We start from the raw sequence: 18888 nt of genomic DNA on the forward strand, positions 1-18888 counted from the left end.
TATATGGTTTATGGAGGTTCTAGTGAAGAGCGAGATGCAGTGGTGGACCACATTTGCTGTTTACTGGCACAATCTCCTCATGCAAGATGCGATAAACTCCGTGAACTACTTTTGTTAAGTTAGATTATCGACTTCATCTATGATTAAAACCATCTTTAGTTCGAAACTTAGTAAATTATATTACCGTTGCTGTTCATAGTTTAAATATAAGATTGGCTTATCTCGATTATCTAATATTTTATATTGCGTTGAAAAGTTGTGGCAAAAGTGGTGTACTATGTTGTTGTAAGTTTTCAAGGTGCAAAATTTCTTGCTTGCATTTTTGGAGAATAGTTAAGTATTAATCGTATATTTACCATAGAAAAATCATTGTTGATTATCGTTACTACAAATCATCGTTAGTTTTCGAATAGTATATACCGTTAGGTGTTACGGGATTAATATCACAAATTTTATATTAGTTGTACAGTTTCGTATCGTTCTATGCCTTTTTGAAAAGACCAACAAAGTAAATCTTGGTTTCAAATCAGAATTCTGATAATATAGGCCATCCAGGGGTCAGCTCCGTTGCCCTTGAGGAAACCTCCGGAGGTATCAAATTCGTCATTTTGGTGGACTAGAAGATTTATGATATCCAGATATGATTCTGGGGATATTGCCCAGATTGGGGACAATTCCAAGGCCCTTTGGAGAGACCTCGCTAGCATCAATAATTTACAAAAAAAAAAGTTTAATCCACCTAGCAGTGATTATGCTTTTCTCGTGCATTATTCAGCAACACAATTAGTCAATCAAATGCATTATCGAAGAATTAGTTTAAATGCTGAATTATTTACCAAATGTATTTAGAAATATATTAAGTAAAGTATTATCAGCGTGCGCGTTCCTTTCGAGCTTTTTTATACCTGTAGAAGTGTTACGGCGTTATGCGTCTTAACTTGCATGCCATCGAAGCTTGTTTTCCATTTGTTGTACATATTTGAGTCGTGTACTATATCGAGTAGAAAAGCTTGCATGGGTTGATTCTACGGCATTTTATAGCATGCTTTGACTTAATCACTATATTTTATAACTATTTCAATATCTAGATTTTTTGGTATGCGCAATCGTTATGAAATTCAAAAGTGATCAACTACGCTTTATTCTCTGTCAAATGCAACTTGTTGCGAGAAAATCGGTTGAGATTTACTTTGTGGAATATTGCTTAATGTTTTTTATGACAATTGTGCACACACATACACCCACACTTACATACATGGTGGGTAATGTAGGTCACCTCCACGTAGTGCCTACCGGAAACGAAAGTCTCAATGCCTTTGAGTTGGCTAGGCGGCTGCATGAATGAGCTACACCAAGGGAGCGCGATAGCGCATTGAGACTGACCTCAGTAAGGTCTCAATTACGGAACTGACAAACTTTTTTTGGATACTGTTATATTGTGTAAGCGAGGGGTGACAGCCGAGCCATTCCACTCCCCTAGTAAAGCCGGGTAACACCGACTCGAAACGGCGGGTGGGCTCATGGTCAGGCTGTCTTCCGTCCCATAAAACCGTGGCGGGCCTTGTGACACACCGTCCAATCCGGCCACCTAGTCGGCGACTAAGTAGAAGTAAGCTCATATGATATTACCTGACTAACGCCAATCTGCCTCTGAACACGCAAGTGTCAACCCAAGCATGGCATCCCTACATGCTTGCATGCATAGACCACCATGAGATCATAAAAGCGACTGCTTCGGTAGGATTCGGTGGCAGCTGCAAGCCCATTATTCTTATTCTACCCGGGATCCGGTTAGTCGCCGAGCAGTTTGATGACAGCACACACACCTACCAAAAGTGTTGTCATAGCTAAGATCAACGGGGTGTTCTATTGTAGCTGCTATGCCCCACCACGATGGCCAATAAAGCAATTCACCCAAATGGTCGACAGGCTATCGCCCGCCTTGTAGGTCGGAGACCGGTTGTCATCGCGGGTGACTTCAATGCTTGGGCAGTGGAGTGGGGTAGCCGCTGTACCAACCAGAGAGGCCAGGCTTTGATAGAGGCTATAGAAAAACTGCAGGTAGTGTTGATCAATGAGGGCTCAGCCAGCACAATCCGTCGGAATGGGGTCCAGTCGTTCATTGACGTAACGTTCTGTAGCCCTGGCTTGGCCAGGGGACTTAACTGGAGAGTCGACGAGGGCTACACCCATAGTGACCATCTAGCAATCCGCTACAAGGTCAGTCATGTTGGGAATCTGGGACGCACATGCGAGGCCGGTGTGCACAAGAGGGCACCACCCAGGAACGGTAGACCTCCAGCATACTGGTGGAGCGCTGCGATCGCAGACCTTCGGTCAACCTGCCTTAGGGCCAAGTCCCGAGCAACACACTTGTTACAGAGGAGTTTCTGTGACTCATATGTGACCAAACTGAGTCATATAAAAGTTGATGCAACCAAATCTGCCCGAACTGTGCTACTCTACTAGGGGCGAATGATGCAACGAGCTCGCTCTGAGCAGCACAGGTATGAACGCCGCTTAACGTTCAAAGCTGAGAAATTGGCCATTAGTAGCAGTAAAAGAGAGAGTTTTGATAACCTTTGCCAGAACGCCAACGCTACCCTGGGGCGATACCTACAGAATAGTAAGGGCAAAGACCAGAGGCGGGCTAGCACCACCTGAACGGTCGCCGGAAAGGTTGAAGCGCACACAAGTCCCTGGCCTCCAGCACCGCAAAGTGCGGCCGAAGTGGCACCGGTGACGAACGAAGAGTTGCTTGCGGTGGCCAAAACCCTTGACACGAACAATCCTCTGGGCCCAACGGAGTGCCAAACCAAACCTCACTCTAAAGGCAGCGATCATGGCGAACCCTGACATGCTCAGGACAGCTATGCATAGACCTATCTGTCTGCTGGAAACCACGGGGAAGTTGCTTGAGAGTATCATCTTCAACAGGCTTATCCCGTACACCGAAGTTACGAACGGTCTGTCAAGCAATCAGTTTGGGATTCGTAAGGGTAGGTCCATGGTGGATGCTATCAACTCTATGGTGAAAACTGAAGATGAAGCGATACAAGGCAAACCGAGGGGAACCCGGTTCTTGTGCGGTCGTGACGCTTGGCGTCAAGAATGCATTCAACAGCGCAAGCTGGAACGTATAGGGTGCGCTCCAGCAGACGTAGGTTACTAGCTGGTGTATCTGTATCTATCCTCAGATGCGGCGGCCCAGGTTGTGTACCGGCGCTTAGCGTCGATCGGAACTTTCAGAAACTGGTAAGCCCACATAGGATGATGTGTCTCAGAGTGATAAGTGCCTACCGCACGGTATCACGGGATGCGGGGATGGTGCCCATTGAATTATTCATACGGGAAGACGAGGAGAGTTTTGATATGCGCGGAACCAGAAGATCCCGTAAAGCCATTAGAGTCACCTCGACTATCAAGTGGCAACGAGACTGGGATAACTCTTCTAAGAGTAGGTGGACCCATCTGCTGATGTCGAACGTATCAAGATGGGTGAGTAGGCAGCATGGGGAAGTTCACTTCCATCTGACACAATTCCTGTATAAATATTAGCGTGTCTGAACAAGTGTTCAAAATAAGCTTAGAGTGCATAAACAACTCAAATAAACTTACACATTACTTCATTATATCAAAAGACAAAATTTTCCAAACGACTTATCTGCTTTTGTAAACACATATTCTAACGACGATTTGACGAATCTGATAGCTCTCCCACGCAAACCAACACCACCAATAGGTAGGTGAAGGTTTCCGCTACCTGTTGATGGTGTTGGTTTGCGTGGGAGAGCTATCAGTTTCGTCAAATCGTCGTTTGAATCTTTGTTTACAAAAGCAGATAAGTCGTTTCGAAAATTTTGTCTTGATATGATCTAACATACCTCAAACTAGATAGACCTTGTTGAAAAGTCCATCAAAATAGTAAATAACGCTGCGAATAACTCATTCTATGAGCATATTGGAATGGAGAAAAACGCTATTAATTTTATTTAAAAAACAACAGACTTTCATCGACTATCTTTCAATGTAGACATACTTGTTTCGCCCTGAAAACCCCGCATGGTTATTCTACAAGCCATATATTATGGAATGAAACTATATTTGTTTGGGTTTATTCAATTTCATAAATTTGGTTTATGGCCAGGTATTGACTATAGTTACTCCTTAGTGCACCGGTGGGGTAAGAGTGCGTTTTTCACTTGTCTTGCAATAAGGGTTCTACTAAAACGAATCTCAATAATTTCAATATTTTTTCCACTGTGTAACATAAAGGAAGAGTATATGAATCATCGACACTGATTTGATATGCAGAAGATTGCTTCATAAGGGCCACATGATCGATTGAAAACTACAGGGGTTAGACAAACAGGTTGAGATAGGCAAAAAATTGTCGAAGTTCAAATCAGCATAACTTTGCGTAGTATGATCCGATTTTGATCAAACTGGGACCATCGGACGCGGAAACTCTTCTAGTATACTGGCCCTAAACGTCTAATTGGCCCTTGGCCGGCGGTGGTGTTCCGGGTTTTCTGAGGGTATGTTAAAAATGCATTTTTTCTGCTGCTTGTCATTTCATATGACGTTTGCTGCCATCGTGTTTTATATTTTCCCCAGAAACTAGAACTAATATGCAGACCAATGCTGGCTGCAGATTGAAAATCCGTTAGGTATACGTAGAGATATGGCCATTTTCGTGAAAACGATACGGGATTGGCCATACACCCTGAACAAATGTCATTTTCACAGAACTTCTGGAACCTGTTACAGATTGGCCAAAGAGTCTTACAGTCCTCACAATATATCTCTAATAAAGATCCTATATTCATCGTCTTGGGAAAACATGAATTTTGACGACCATATATGCATCGTTCCAGATGGTGCCAAAACCGGCCCCTCCTGGAAAGCCCATGAAACCTGCTATAAGGGTGGCAGTGGACACTATCATTCTGGAAATGTTTCTGTAATCATCGTCTCGCAAATCCATGAAGTCAGATACTCATATTTGCATTATTCCGATCTGTTAACATTTCATCATGTTCCCGGTTCCCGGTTTTACGGAAATGGCCGTATCTCTGTGTAGTTAAGATAGATTCTCGATCTACAGCCACCATTGGCCGGCATATTAGTTCTAGTTTTCGGAGAAAGCATAAAACATGATGAAAGTTAACGTCACATAAAATGACAAACAGTGGAAAAAATGCATCTTGAACATACCCTCGGAAAACCCGGAACATTTCCGGTGGCCAAGGACCAATCTCAGGTTTTACAGGGGGACAATATACTAGAAGAGTGTGCGCTTCTGATGGTCCTGGTTTTATCAAAATCGGATTATATATATATATATATATATATATATATATTATTATGCTGATTTGAATTTCGACTTATTTTTACCTATCTCAACCTTTTTGTCTAACCCCTGTAAGTGCGTACTCTTGCTCCACTCTGCTCTAGTCTAGGTAGCATCAATCGTGGAGTTAGTGAGGTTGTATTGAGATTTTTCATCATTATAAACTTAAAAAAAAAAAAATTGAATTATTGCCAAAAATAAAAAATTGAATTATTGAAAAAAAAATTGTTTGCCTAAGTTGGACTATATTTAACGAGCAGGGCCGAGCAGTCTCAAGAGACCACCACCACAGTTTAGTTTGGGGTCTATACTATCTGCGGAACGAGAATCCAGCTGCGGATAGCTGCGGATGAGCGTCATTTTGGCACAAAGTCCAAAAAAACATATTTTTTTAAATTATTTAATTGTTTTCTTTGTTAATTAGGCCGTTACAGATATTTAATTAACTTTTTGTCTTACTGGTCTCCGAAGGGTCAAGGGGGGGATAATAAAAAATAAATATTAAAATGAAAAAAATCTAAAAACTCCTCGGATTTGTTAAAGAATGTTTTGAAAATCCTCAAAATTATCCGAATTTTATTTTGTTGCCAACATGTGATCATCGATCGGCCGCAACAAAAGAGTATGTACCTACATTGTGATAAATAAAACCATGGTTGCAATCTATAAGTGTAGTTATCCCCACACGCTAAAAACTCTTTAAAGAGAATTATATAAATAAAATTAGCTGAAAGTTTGATTACCCCAATAAATTATATTCGTGCCTATTATTTGTCTGAACTAAATTGCGTAGTCTTAATTTATCCTTAATTTATCCATTTATCCAAATTGTAAATAATTTACCCAAATAACCACGCGGGAAGATAGTCCATCAAGCTCTACCCGGAACCCAATATTCTTTGAACGATCCTGTAAAACCAGGCATTGCAATATCATCTGAGCACAGGATATCATCTTTGCTTGTGCAAAGATATTATCCCTAATCAAAGAGCGCTCTGGAAAGATATTATCATTTGAGCATTTGATGATGATCCTGATATTCTGATAGCCAGCGTGGTTCGGGGTTTGTTCACGTTGCGAGGACGTCGCTACAACAAAAGAAGCGAAAAAACTTTTCTCCATGGCGAACATTGCACTTTGTTTACAGAGCAGATAGATAACTAAGATCGATATCCCAGCATATCATCATTATCTTTGCACAGAAAATCGAATGATGGGATAAATTGCAATGCCTGTGTAAAACACAAATAACTATCATTGTTAAGAGCCTATTGCAGAGCCCACCCCAAGTGGACACCGTGGCAAGACCAGTGCCCAGGGGAGTAGCCAAGGGTCCATCTGACCCTTGCGGACAGTAAGATAGTTTCAAATTATTTCGAAATGCAATATCGGATCGGGCCAATTTTCAATAGCAAACAATGGGACCGCATTCCCCATGGAATGCAACTTGTTGCGAGTAAATCGGGTAATGCTATGTTCCAAAAAGTGTGTCCACAAAATTTGTACACGTACACACATACAGACATCACCTCGGTTTGTCGAGCTGAGTCAATCGATGTATAACACTATGGGTCTCCGGGCTTTCTATCAAAAGTTCTTTTTAAGAGTAATCCTACAGCCTTTCGGTACAACTTTGTACGAGAAAGGCAAAACGTTCGAATTAAACAATGCTTTGAAGGTGAAACTGTTAAATGTCAAATTTAGTCTTAATAATGTTACTCACTTAATTATTACTTTTGTTAAAATAGGGAAAAAACGGTCCGAAAATTATCATTACATTTAGAAACTGTATCTACCCAACTGAACAAAAAAGTTAATTAATGACTATACGTAAATTTTGTTTAGTTTTAAGAGAAAGTTAATAACAAAAACTTATTAAAACAATTTATCAATAAAAAATATGTGTTACTTTGTAGTAGGGGAACTCCTCCTTGATTTCATCTCATGGCTCAAATGTTCATCCCATCAAAAACAATCCAATGAAAAGGTATTTGATCTAGAAGCGATGAAATTTGTGCCGCATTTTTTTGTTTCGAGATAAATATATGCTCAGTGAGGGCCCTCCTTAGCCATGCGGTAAGACGCGCGGCTACAAAGCAAGACCCTGCTGAGGGTAGCTGGGTTCGATTCCCGGTGCCGGTCTAGGCAATTTTCGGATTGGAAATTGTCTCGACTTCCTTGGGCATAACATCGTGTTAGCCTCATGGTATCATCGTGTTAGCCTCATGATATACGAATGCAAAAATGGTAACTTGGCTTAGAAACCTCGCAGTTAAGAACTGTGGAAGTGCTTAATGAACACTAAGCTGCGAGGCGGCTCTGTCCCAGTGTGGGGATGTAATGCCAAATAAGATAAGAAGATATGCTCAGTGAGATAAAGATCGGAACAGTAGGGGAGACTGGGTAGACTTGATCCCCTTTTCTGATTTTCGATGTATCACAGCCAAAAATAAATAAACATACGCGATTTCCACACAGACTCTCTAAGAAATATAGTATTTAACTGTACTGATGTATGACAGTCCTTAAATTAAGGAGTCCTAAGTCCTTAAATTAAGGATACACAATCAATTTTTTGAGGTGCTGTCAAAAATCTACTTTTTAAATATTCGGGGGAAATTGATCCCTCTCCAAAAACTTGCTTTGATAAAATTAGAAAGGTGCCCTCAGATTTTTTAAATATTTTTCCTTCAAAATACGCGCCATTTTCGAATTGCTGTGCGTATACATGAACGATTTTTGTTATTGAATTCGACAGCACATGCAATTTTAAAATTTGGGGAGACTTGATCCCCTTTCTATGATAGCAGATAGGCAGATAAGTTGGGGTGAGGCTTGGAAGAGAAATATTTCTTCACCAAAATACCTGATTGATGAAACAATACTCTTATACATCATATTTAAAAAATGGGGAAGCGGTCAGATCTTGGTTAGGGGGGCGGGGGGTTGAGGGGGGAGGGGATTGGGCTTCCACCTGAACCTCTTCTATTTAATCTTCTGCATAGCAGTACAGCAACCTTATTCTAGTTTTGATTTACATTTTAACTGGCCCTAAGATTAAAAACAATCGTTCTAGTTTATTGTTCAAGAGTACATAGCTCATTACTGTGTTGAATACTAGTTTATTTATTTATCATCAGACTAAGGCCGGAGTGGCCTGTGCTGCACATAAAAGACTTCTCCATTCAGCTCGGTCCATGGCTGCACTTCGCCAACCACGCAGTCTGCGGAGGGTCCGCAAGTCGTCCTCCACCTGATCGATCCACCTTGCCCGCTGTGCACCTCGCCTTCTTGTTCCCGTCGGATCGTTGTCGAGAACCATTTTCACCGGATTACTGTCCGACATTCTGGCTACGTGCCCGGCCCACCGCAGTCTTCCGATTTTCGCGGTGTGAACGATGGATGGTTCTCCCAACAGCTGATGCAACTCGTGGTTCATTCGCCTCCTCCACGTACCGTCCGCCATCTGCACCCCACCATAGATGGTACGCAACACTTTCATTTCGAAAACTCCCAGTGCGCGTTGGTCCTCCACGAGCATCGTTCAGGTCTCGTGTCCGTAGAGGACTACCGGTCTAATAAGCGTTTTGTAGATAGTCAGTTTGGTACGGCGGCGAACTCTATTCGATCGGAGCGTCTTGCGGAGTCCAAAGTACGTACGATTTCCAGCCACTATGCGCCTCCGAATTTCTCTGCTGGTATCGTTATCGGCGGTCACCAGTGAGCCCAAGTACACGAATTCTTCAACCACCTCGATTTCGTCACCACCGATAGAAACTCGTGGTGGGTGGCTCACATTGACCTCTCTTGAGCCTCTTCCCATCATGTACTTCGTCTTCAACGTGTTGATGACTAGTCCAATCCGTTTAGCTTCGCTTTTCAGTCTGATGTAGGCTTCCTCCATCCTCTCAAAGTTACGTGCCATGATATCAATGTCGTCGGCGAAACCAAATAACTGGACGGACTTCGTGAAAATCGTACCACTCGTGTCAATCCCTGCCCTTCGTATTACTCCCTCCAAAGCGATGTTGAATAGCAGACACGAAAGACCATCACCTTGCCGTAACCCTCTACGGGTTTCGAAGGGACTCGAGAATGCCCCTGAAACTCGAACTACGCACATCACCCGATCCATCGTCGCCTTGATCAACCGTATCAGTTTATCCGGAAATCCGTTTTCGTGCATTAGCTGCCATAGCTGGTCCCGATCGATTGTATCATATGCGGCTTTGAAGTCGATAAATAGATGATGTGTGGGCACGTTGTATTCGCGGCATTTCTGCAATACCTGACGTATGGCGAACACCTGGTCTGTGGTAGAGCGTTCACCCATAAATCCCGCCTGGTACTGCCCCACGAACTCTCTTGCAATTGGTGTTAGTCGACGGCATAAAATTTGGGAGAGTACCTTGTAGGTGGCGTTCAGCAATGTGATTGCGCGGTAGTTGCTACAATCCAGCTTATCGCCCTTTTTGTAGATGGGACACACAACACCTTCCATCCACTCCTGCGGCAGAACCTCATCCTCCCAAACCTTGGTAATCACCCAGTGCAGCGCTCTAGCCAGTGCTTCACCACCGTGTTTAAACAGCTCTCCTGGTAGTTGGTCAACTCCAGGGGCTTTGTTGTTTTCAGCCGGCCGATCTCCTCCTGGATTTCCCGGAGATTCGAGCCGGAAGTCGCATGTCCTGCGCACGTGCTCCTAGGTTCATTACCATACCGCCACCGTTGTCTGCCATATCGCCATTCAGGTGCTCTTCGTAGTGCTGCCGCCACCTTTGGATCACCTCACGCTCGTTCGTAAGAAGGTTCCCGTTTATGTCCTTACACATATCGGGCTGTGGCACGTGGCCCTTACGTGAACGGTTCAACTTCTCATAGAACTTTCGTGCGTTATTAGCGCGGTACAGTTCCTCCGTCTCTTCACGGTCTCGATCTTCCTGCTGGCGCTTTTTCCTCCGGAAAATCGAGTTTTGTCTGTTCCGCGCCCGTTTGTATCGTGCCTCGTTCGCCCTCGTGCGGTGTTGCAGCAATCTCGCCCATGCTGCATTCTTCTCCTCAACTAACTGCTCACATTCGCCGTCATACCAGTCGTTTCTCTGATCCGGAGCCACCGTGCCTAGTGCAGCGGTTGCGGTGCTTCAATGGTGGATCGAATATCTCTCCAGCCATCTTCAAGAGATGCTGCGCCTAGCTGCTCTTCCGTTGGGAGTGCCACTTCCAGCTGCTGCGCGTAGTCTTGGGCTAGTCTTCCGTCTTGTAGCCGCCCAATGTTAAGCCGCGGCGGACGACTCCGACGCGTGTTGATCACCGTCGAGAGTTTTGAGCGCAGACATACTGCGACGAGGTAGTGGTCGGATTCAATATTCGCACTGCGGTAAGTGCGTACGTTCGTGATGTCGGAGAAGAATTTACCGTCGATAAGAACGTGGTCGATTTGGTTTTCCGTTACTTGATTAGGTGATTTCCATGTGGCCTTGTGGATATTCTTACGGGGGAAGAAAGTGCTTCGGACTACCATTCCGCGGGAGGCTGCAAAGTTTATGCATCGTTGGCCGTTGTCGTTCGATACGGTATGCAGACTATCCGGTCCGATGACCGGTCTATACATTTCCTCCCTTCCTACCTGAGCGTTCATGTCACCGATGACGATTTTGACGTCCCGCAGTGGGCATCCATCGTATGTCTGCTCCAGCTGCGCATAGAACGCTTCTTTCTCGTCGTCGGATCTCCCTTCGTGTGGGCAGTGCACGTTGATGATGCTATAGTTGAAGAAACGGCCTTTTATCCTCAGCTTGCACATCCTTGCGTTGATTGGCTGCCACCCAATCACGCGTTGGCGCATCTTTCCCAGCACTATGAAGCCGGTTCCCAGCTCGTTGGTGGTGCCACAGCTTTGGTAGAAGGTAGCCGCTCGATGCCCGCTTTTCCACACTTTCTGTCCTGTCCAGCAGATTTCCTGCAGCGCTACGACATCGAAGTTGCGGGGATGTAATTCATCGTAGATTATCCTGTCGCAACCTGCGAAGCCTAGCGACTTGCAGTTCCATGTTCCAAGCTTCCAATCGTGATCCTTTATTCGTCGCCTAGGTCGTTGCCGATTGTATCGAGTCGTATTATCTTCTATGTCGTTCGTAATAGTTGTTTTAAAGGCGGCTTATTGGGCCTGCGCAAACCTCCTGTCTCGTCGGAGGGCCGTCGTGTCAGGGCTGTTTAGCGTCCCACCTAACACCAGGACTTGGGCTTGTGCGCTTTGAGCGGCACACGGTCGCTTTGGCGGAGCCTACTTGCGGATACATGCAGCTTTTTATAGAGGTTTAACAGGGCCCACTGTCAAACCCCACCACATCCTAGGCAGGCGCCACAACTCGCAGATGGCCTGGGGAGGGATCGTCAAGCCCTTGGACGTAGTCCCTGCTGCCCCTATGAATACTAGTTACACCTTCCGGATGCGATGAAAATACATAAATATGATTAATCTTACTAGAATACTGTAAAAAATGCAGAAAACCAAAATAAATATTTTTAAAGCTATTTATTTTAGCTCTATTTTTCCCGTTGGGCACTAGGCGAGCGAATTTCTTTTCATTATCATTATTATCAATTCGACTGCAATGCTAACACTTGGCTAGTGCATAGTCTGATGTCTTTATACATATTAGATCTTTGCTACCTGTTCTATTATATTATTAAATGCCGATTGTGTTTCAAAGCGACCGTGTGCCGCTCAAAGCGCACTAGCCTAGTCCTGGTGTTGGGTAGGACTTTAAACAAATTTGACCCGACTGATCGAGCGTCTGTCCACCAAGGAGGTGCGGCTCCAACAGCGTCTGTTCTGGCATCCAGCGGCTGAGTATGAAATGCTATTCCCCGGAAGCTATACCTAAGATGGCAGCCCCATCCCGGTGGATAGGGAAGCTTGGGCCAACAACCTACTGTTCCCGAAACATCAATTTGTTCGAGAATCCGATAATGAAAGAATACGGACTGATTTTACGGCGACGACTCTTAGCGCGAAACAACGGACACGAATAGGAACATGGAACGTTTTAACCCTAGCCCAGCAGGGTAAATTGGCACAACTTGCCAATGAGGCACGCCGCATGAAGCTTGAGATCCTGGGACTGAGTGAAGTCCGTTGGCCAAACTTTGGAGAACACAGAACGCCGTCAGGACAAGTTCTGCTATACTCTGGTTTACGAGGTGAACACGCTCCCCGGCAACGCGGAGTTGGCTTCCTACTAAGCGCTCAGGCACACTCTGCGCTTATGAAGTGGGAACCTATAAGTGAAAGGATAATCGTTGCCAGATTTAGAACACGGGTCCGAAACCTTACTATAATCCAATGTTATGCGCCAACCGATGCTGCCGATCTGCAAGACAGTCAACTCAATGCCGTCGTAGATAGAATTCCGAAGGGTGATATCAAGATCTGTTTGGGCGACTTCAATGCGAAGATCGGATCCGACAACTCGAACCATGAGCGCATTATGGGACGCCATGGTCTCGGAGAAATAAGCGAAAACGGAGAGCTGTTCGCAGAATTTTGTGGTAATAACGACATGGTGATCGGGGATCGCTCTTCCCTCATCGACCGGTTCACAAGGTCACGTGGGTCTCCCGTGACGGCTTTACAGAAAATCAAATCGACCACATCTGCATCAGCCGAAAATGGAAACGGAGCCTTCTTGATGTACGGAATAAACGTAGTGCCGATATCGCGTCTGATCATCACCTCCTCATCGGCGAAATACGCCTGCGCATTGCGCGGATTCGTCGGCAGGAGGAAAGAGTTGGACGACGATTCAACACACGCCGACTGGAAGATGCCACGGTGAAACGGTCCTTCGTTGAAGAACTGGAGACGCGTGCTGCAGATATTCCGGAAGGTGGCAGCGTGGAAGACCAATGAACCGCCATCAAGAATGCCTTCATCGCCACCAGCGAGAACAATCTGGGCGAACTACGCACCCAGAGAAAACAATGGATCACCGATGAGACCTGGAGGAAGATAGAGGAGCGAAGAGAAGCCAAAGCCGCGATAGAGCGATCAAAAACCAGAGGAGCCAAACTTCTAGCCCGCCAACGATACGCGGCTCTTGAGAAGGAAGTAAAACGCTCATGTCGACGGGACAAGCGAGCGTGGGCAGACTCTCTGGCCGACGAAGGAGAGAGAGCCGCCGCAACCGGGGACATTCGCCTCCTCTACGATATCTCACGACGCTTAAGCGGGGCGAAGATGAATGCAACGATGCCTGTGAAAGACGCGAATGATCAGTTATTGACCGACCCAACTGACCAGCTGAAACGCTGGTTCGAGCACTTCGAACAACTTTTCAAGTGCCAGCCAGGCCATCACCACCTCGGCATGATCTGCCTAGGATCCGACGTATAACACGCGTCAATACCGAAGCTCCATCACTGCTAGAGATTCAAACAGCCATCCAAAGCATGAAATCGAATAAAGCCCCAGGGTCGACCGCATATCAGCCGAGATGCTCAAAGCTGACCCCATGACATCCGCTCAACTACTGCATCGTTTATTTCATAATATCTGGGACATCGCAACTTTCCCGGTCGACTGGATGCAAGGTATCTTAGTAAAGGTGCCCAAAAAGGGTGACCTGACTGTATGCGATAACTGGCGAGGCATTATGTTGCTGTGTACCGTTCTCAAAGTTCTGTGCAAAATTATCCTAGCCCGGATTCAGGAGAAGATCGATGCGACTCTCCGGCGGCAGCAAGCCGGATTCCGTGCCGGAAGATCCTGATATTGTCACGCTCCGCATCATTCTGGATCAGGTCAACGAATTCCAAGAGTCCCTTTACTTGGTATTCATTGACTACGAAAAAGCTTTCGACCGTCTCAATCACGAGAATATGTGGGGCGCCCTGAGACGCAAGGGAGTTCCTGAGAAAATCATCGGCCTCATCGAAGCACAGTACGAGGCCTTTTCGTGTAGAGTGCTGCACAATGGGGTCCTGTCCGACCCTATCCGGGTCGTAGCTGGTGTGAGGCAAGGATGTATCCTATCACCGTTACTGTTCCTCATCGTAATCGATGAGATTCTGGTAGGTGCGATTGACCGTGAACCAAACCGCGGGCTGTTATGGCAGCCTATAACCATGGAGCACCTAAACGACTTCGAATTGGCGGATGACGTTGCACTCCTCGCACAACGGCGCTCTGACATGCAGAGTAAGCTCAACGACCTTGCCGAGCGCTCCTCCTCGGCAGGTTTAGTCATCAACGTCAACAAAACCAAATCGTTGGATGTAAACACGGTGACCCCTTCCAGTTTCACAGTAGCCGGGCAACCAGTGGAGAATGTTGAAAGCTTCCAATATCTTGGTAGCCAAATTGCGTCGGACGGCGGTACCAAGATCGACATAGGCGCACGGATCAAGAAAGCAAGGGCTGCCTTTGCGAGTTTAAGAAATATCTGGAAAAACAGGCAGATAAGTGAACGCACCAAAATACGAATTTTCAACTCTAACGTGAAATCTGTGCTGTTATACGCTAGCGAAACATGGTGTGTATCAATGGAGAACACTCAACGGCTGCAGGTGTTCATTAACAGATGCCTGCGGTATATAATTCGGGCCTGGTGGCCTCACAACTGGATCTCAAACAATGAGCTCCATCGTCGTTGTCACCAGAGGCCGATAGCAACAGAAATTCGGGATCGGAAGTGGGGCTGGGTCGGCCACACTCTACGTAGGGGCGGAAACGAAATCTGTAAACAAGCATTAGACTGGAACCCAGCGGGACATCGCAGCAGAGGCAGACCCAGAGGCTCATGGCGGCGAAGCCTCAATAAAGAAATAAAAGAAGTCGACCGAAATCTAACCTGGTAACAGGTTAAAGCGATAGCCGGGCAACGCTCAGGATGGAGATCTTTCAAGTCGGCCCTTTGCACCACCGGAGGTGTACAGGATCCGTAAGTAAGTAAGTAAGTAAGATTGTGTTTCACTTCTACTTCATCGACTAAGCAGTGGCGAACACATGTTGTTTGCGAAATCCAAAGAGAGGTCCATTTTGTTCGTTTGCCGTTGGTCTGTTTCCATTGTCCGAGTCGTTGGAGAGGAGATACACCTCCGAGAAATGCAGTGTCAGTCGCTGTCCGATAGCCGTGATGAGCAGGTGTTCCCCAATGCACTGTCCACCATGTGATTATCTTTCAGCGGCATGACGAAGATTGTTTTGGGGGGTTGGGAATCAAACCCATGATCATCCGCTTGTGAAAGCGAACGTGTAGCCAACTACGCCACAACACCCCCCCTTTTCAAAAAAAAATATTGACCACCACTTTGTATGGGGCAGTGCGCCGAATGAACCCTTTGACGTTTGAGCGGTGCGCTGTTTACTAAAAATGAACACCTTTTCATACATCGAATTTATTCTAAATGAATTTCGGCACCGCTTAAAAGTCATATAATGAACCTATGCACTGCCCCATAGTGCAAATGACCTATTCGGGCATATGACCTATTCGACCAAATGATGGGTTTCGGCCTAATGGTTTGTTCGGCCAAATGGCTTTCGACCAAATGGGTTTCGGCCAAATGACCGAATAACCGAATAACCGAATGACAGAATAATGACTGGATGTCAAAATTTTACAAACTGCTTATTTGGCCATAGTTTTTTTAATGATCTCAAAATAACCTCCACCGGCTTCCATAAAAGGTTTCAAACTGTCCTCAAGGTGTCCAATATCCCCAGAATAATAACTGGGCGTCATAATTCTTCTTGCCTTTTAAAATGCTGAAGGCAGCAATGGTTTGCTCAAATATGTCAATAAGGGTTCACCAAGCCTTAGCTCAGAAACAAGTAAGTTTAACCACAGATAACAGATATTTAGGCTGGTAGCCGACACGTGTGTAAACATTCTCAACCGTTGATTGCAATGTATTGAATGTAAGATACGCATTTGGCAATCGTTTGGAGATGGCGTAACGATCATTGTTATGTGAAACGCAGTCCAAATACGACTGTCAGACGTCTTGGCTGCGTTCGACGGTTGTCCGTATGTACTTCCGCAATCATTTAGGAGATGTCAGTAGTGGTACTGAGTCAACGTATATCAAATTAAAAGTTTATACAAGTTCTCAAAAAAATTGTTTTCGCTTAAATATCTGTTATCTGTGATTTACCTTTACTTATCTCAGAGAAAATGTTTACAGTTCTCTGAGAAACCGTTGAGTAGACTCAGGTTCATAATTGCTGTGGATAATCACCAAAATCTAGAGGAGGTTATATATCACGCACTAAAAAGTATGTATTCGCAATTCGATAACAAATTTTCCAAGTAACATATCCTATCCATCGGTGTTGTGAGTTTAGTTGGGTATGCTATCAGATTCGACGAATAATCTGATAGTACGTTTGAATTAATCTAAATGACTTGCGATAAACTAGTTCAACGTCAAGTAGCGGTATAATCAAAGTACTGTGATATCAAAGTTAATCGATACTGTTGACCTCGAATAGTGAAAAACTTGCTAATCAGCATTATACTCCACTTAGTAAAATCAAAGAGAATAGAAAACAAATTAATCGCTCAGGAGTAATTCACTGACAGTTGCTGGCAATGCTTTGCTCGATAAAGTCATGTTGACTATCCTGGGACACGTAGTTCCGACTCCGACAGTTTTCCAGGTCGTTGAGCGTTTTCTGCAGCACCTCGCTATGGTCGTCCAAGTCCTTCTGAAGCAAAGGAAAATGCTCATCCAATATACCTTCGTATGTGGCAAGTTCTTCCTCCAATATTGATCCAATCTCCACCAAGTCATTTTGGGCAAGACTTCTGACTACTTGGGACTGTGCATCTGTATTCAGCTTGTGTAAAAATTTAGCCCTTGGTTGAAATCTCGTAATGCTGTCAGCGAACAAATTGCTATAGGCGTAGATAGCACACAGCTGAATGTCGCGGTTTTGCACCGGCTGCATCGTTTCGTAGTGCTGTTCCAGGTACTCTCGACACGCGTCATCAAGTTCCGTAGCCTGCTGCAGCATTTGCAAGCTCTCCATGTTGGCCGCTCGCATCCGAGACACCATTTCGCCCATGCGAATCACAATCTGCTCGTTGAGGACCCCATTGAGCAAACCGTTCGCTCGCCATTTCGTCTGGACCAGAATGGTGCTCTCAGCACTACGATTGGCAAATTGTCCGTTGAACTCTACCAGATCGGAGCAGTTGCCCAAAGCGACGAATACACCCAATGCCACCCACAATCGAAACATGACTGGCAAGGATGCCTCTCATAAGGCTTGTGATATCTTGTTCAAGCTTCACACGCATGAGGTTGATAAACCCATCCCTTATCTTTATAGGAAATTTATTGTATTAAGGAAAACCCAACCTATTTTTAGAAAACACAATCGCTGTCCAAATACGAACGCAGATAAGCGTGATCGCTGTCCTGCCAGTAATATGCGTAAGCTCGACATGCCTCCAGCATATTGATCGTGACGTGGGCATCGTCTCCATGCTTTAACAATTCCTCGCTCAATAATTGCATATAGAACTCCCTCAATCCTTCGTAGTAATCCAGTTCGTCCTGCAGTTCATATTGGATTCCATCTACGTCAGTAATTCTATTTCTACCCAAGGTCTGAATGACTTGGTACGTCGCTCGAGAGTTTTCTAGGGCAAATTCTTGCTCGTACGGAATAAATCGATACAACGCATCCTCCTCCAGCTGCAAAAAGGTCAGGTAGGCACAATCCTGGATGTCGTATTGCTGGAAGGCCAGATAAAACTCCGAAAGGTACAGAACGTAGTCCCGGCATTCCTCGTCAGCAACATCGCGGTTCGTGACGTATTGGATGAACTCGTAGTGCGCCAAACGCATCCTTGGGATCATGCCGCCAAACTCCAGAAGAATCTCGCGGTTGAACTCCCGAATCAACAGCCCATTGAACTCACGCTTCTGCTGAAGTTCGAACTCCACTTGATTCGACAGGGAAGAAAAGTTCGCATGGAAGCGTTGCAGGAAGCTGTAGTCTACGGAAGCGTAGGTGATCGCCGTAGTGGCAAGCAGCAGGAGTGCCACCGTTGGGAGAGAAGTTTCGCGTATCATCTTACTCGAGAGGTTGCACTATGACTGAATGGTAGCCCCAGACGGTGGTAAAGATCTAGCAGTGAGATTGTCGTCTTGTGTTGAGCGCGATTAGATATTGGCGGCTGGAGAGAACAATTATGGTGATACGTCAAGGTGTGCGTCCTGGCTGATATCTTATCGCATTGAACTTATTAACGATTATTTTCCACTGAATCCTTAGTAGGCTGAGAAAATAGTTCACATTTACACTGCCAGATGATGCTGTTGGTCATGGTTACGCTAAGTTTGTTTTTCAGCAAAGGTGTAAGTGTCCTGGAAGGGGGGAGCAGATTAGGAAAATACGCATGTTAAGCCGAACCGAGATGTCACGGCTGTCACAGCGAGCCAATAAATTTACTCTTGATTGAATGCCAAGTAGTCATGTTAAAGCAGGCCACTGACATCCTATTGGATGTCCCGAGCACTTT

General features: G+C 45.2%; 1 protein-coding gene across 2 annotated transcripts in view; it reads right to left on the minus strand.

Annotated features, from left to right (window-relative positions):
• The window catches only part of LOC134225762 (probable maleylacetoacetate isomerase 2), a 165307-nt gene that overhangs the window by 95943 nt on the left and 50476 nt on the right, over nucleotides 1-18888 (minus strand). The window lies entirely within an intron of this gene.

The sequence above is a fragment of the Armigeres subalbatus genome, chromosome 1 (genome assembly GCF_024139115.2).
Source record: "Armigeres subalbatus isolate Guangzhou_Male chromosome 1, GZ_Asu_2, whole genome shotgun sequence".
In the NCBI taxonomy this organism is placed as follows: domain Eukaryota; kingdom Metazoa; phylum Arthropoda; class Insecta; order Diptera; family Culicidae; genus Armigeres; species Armigeres subalbatus.